Source organism: Rhinopithecus bieti, unplaced genomic scaffold (assembly GCF_001698545.2).
Source record: "Rhinopithecus bieti isolate Rb0 unplaced genomic scaffold, ASM169854v2 scaffold_24982, whole genome shotgun sequence".
In the NCBI taxonomy this organism is placed as follows: domain Eukaryota; kingdom Metazoa; phylum Chordata; class Mammalia; order Primates; family Cercopithecidae; genus Rhinopithecus; species Rhinopithecus bieti.
In genome coordinates this window covers 304,616-307,396 of record NW_016811565.1, presented here as the reverse complement: position 1 = coordinate 307,396, position 2,781 = coordinate 304,616, and the positions used below count along the sequence as shown (strand labels likewise).

Sequence of the window (2,781 nt, the reverse complement as noted above, 5' to 3'; positions counted from 1 at the left end):
CAGAAAATGTTTTAATCCAAAAACTGCCGTGATCTTTGAATGTTTTCCAGAGAAAATGACCAAGAAGTTGGCTAGAGTTATGTGACTGAATATAAAAACTGTAGACTGAACTTCACCCACTAAAAAAATCGTGTAAGACTGAGAACATTTCTTCAAATTGTAATCGTGTAAGACTGAGAACATTTCTTCAGATTGTTTAATTTCTAAGATATATTTTGAAGCAAATTTTATATTTGCCACACTTTGTGTAACAGTTTTATAAGATTATTCTTTAACAGAGAAAAACAATACTAAAAGATTTGATCCTTTCATCTGTGGACATTATATGCTTTTTGTCTTCATTAACTGATCAGAAAGTTAAATTGATAAGCAAAATCTCCAGTTAAAACCAATCTTGCAGGGCATTGAAAATACCAATTTTTCATCCAAACCTACAACATACCATGGGAAATGACATGGTGTCAAGAGAACAGTGAGAAAACTGTAGCTATAGCACAGCAAAAAGGAGGGCTGTGATGCATACACAGCTGAAATACACATAATATGACAAACAAAACTGAAGACAATTAGGAAATAAAAGAAGCAAAATTTAATTCAGCAAAATTGAGTTTTGCGGCCTGAAAAAAAAGTCCTCTCCACATAAAAAATCAATGTTATTTCTCACCATTGATATGTTCCACCTCTGTCTTGAAGTTACAAACTAACTCCAACAGGAATATTTATGGCTTATTAAAAAGCATCTGTGACACAGAAAGCACTGTCACGTTTGTTTGTTACATTTATATATAAAAACATCCTCATGGTTTAGGAAGCCCCCCTAGTACTTACCTAAACAAATGGGTTAAATCAATATTTACTTATATTCATCATAAAAGTGAAAGGAACAAAAACTTAAAAAAAGTAGGCTTATATAGCGTTCTTCAATTAAAAGAACAAAATAAAATATTCTAACATAAAATATAACAATACACTAATTTTGAAATTAAATCTAATTTTGCACTACTTAATTTTATAAAATTATTTTTATAACCTCTGACCAGCTCACATAGTATCTTATATAAAACAAGAGAAAAAAATGTAAGACATAAGAAAATTATGGGTCTAGCATAAGTATCAGGCAAGTAAAAACAAAAATTTGCATAGGGAGATTCTGAATTATAAGCCACACAATTTTATAGTAATCAATTCAATACAAAGCAGAGTATGGATTTGTTTTCAGCATTTTAAAATTATTTTAGTTTTGTAGTAGTCACCTAATTAAAATAATTTGTTTCAATATCACTCTTCTGAAACTAGGTACAATCTCATACTCACAAAAAAGGCATTTATTTACCCCATAATTTTTTAAACCCAAGCTTTATCTTTAAAGTAACATATGTATATAGTTAACTCTATGTAAATCAAAACTAGTAGTCTGTATGTGCTTGCAGGCAGAGGCAACATGTTTAAAGAAAATATATAACAAATTTTAATGTCAATTAAGGTCTCAGAAATGTATGCATTTTGTTTATATTGCTATATAATTTTTCTTATGACCATAAAAGAGGCCCTGTAGCCAATAACAATGTAATGTACATTTAAAAATAACTAAGTGACTGGTAGTGGTGGCTCACACCTGTAATCCCAGCACTTTGGGAGGCCGAGGTAATCATGGGGTCAGGAGTTCAAGACAAACCTGGCCAACACAGTGAAACCCCATCTCTACTAAAAATACAAAAATTAGCTGAGTGTGGTGGCATGTGCCTGTAGTCTCAACTACTTGGGAGGCTGAGGCGGGAGAATCACTTGCACCCAGTAGGCAGAGGTTGCAGTGAGCCAAGACCACACCAATGCACTCCAGCCTGGGTGACATAGTGAGACTCTGTCTCAAAAAAAAAACCTAAAAGTGCAGAATTCATTTATAATACAAAGAATAAATGCTGCAGGTAATGAATATTTCATTTACCCATATGTAATTATTACATATATATACCTGTATCAAAATATGCCACATATGCCATATTTACACATACTATGTACCCACAAAAGTTAAGAAAAATAAGCCTAAATAACAAAAAAGGAATAGTAATTCAACCTACAGGAACAATATTCCTTGACTTATTTGCAATTTAAAGCCACTAGCACCGGGTGCGGTGGCTCATGCCGGTAATCCCAGCACTTTGGGCGGCCAAGGCGGGCAGATCAGGAGGTCAGGAGATCGCGACCACCTAGCTAACACGGTGAAACCCCGTCTCCACTGAAAATACAAAAAAGTAGCCGGGCGTTGTGGCGGGCGCCTGTAGTCCCAGCTATGCGGGAGGCTGAGACAGGAGAATAGCATGAACCTGAGAGGCTGAGCTTGCAGTTAGCCAAGATTGCGCCACTGCACTCCAGCCTGGGCAACAGAGTGAGACTCGGTCTCAAAAGAAAAGAAAAGAAAAAAAAGCCTGATCAATAAGTTCGCACATTATCTAACACTTTTAAAATGTACTACATTTTATTACATAAAAGTACAATTGGCCAGCCATGGTGGCTCATGCCTGTAATCCCGGCACTTTGGGAGGCCAAGGTGGGTGGATCGCCTGAGGTCAGGAGTTCGAGGCCAGCCTGACCAACATAGAGAAACCCCATCTCTACTAAAAATACAAAATTAGCCGGGCATGGTGACACATGCCTGTAATCCCAGCTACTCGGGAGGCTGAGGCAGGAGAATCCCTTGAACCTGGGAGGTGGAGGTTTCAGTGAGCCAAGATCACACCACTACACTCCAGCCTGGGCAACAAGAGTGAAACAATGTCTAAA

General features: G+C 36.6%; 1 pseudogene across 1 annotated transcript in view; it reads right to left on the bottom strand.

Annotated features, from left to right (window-relative positions):
* The window catches only part of LOC108543500 (40S ribosomal protein S2-like), a 12,189-nt pseudogene extending 11,732 nt beyond the window's left edge, over nt 1-457 (bottom strand). Inside the window, exon 1 of the transcript XR_001889592.1 lies at nt 443-457. The product of XR_001889592.1 is annotated as a 40S ribosomal protein S2-like (transcript). The remainder of the gene's footprint in view (nt 1-442) is intronic.
* Nucleotides 458-2,781: the final 2,324 nt, after the last annotated feature.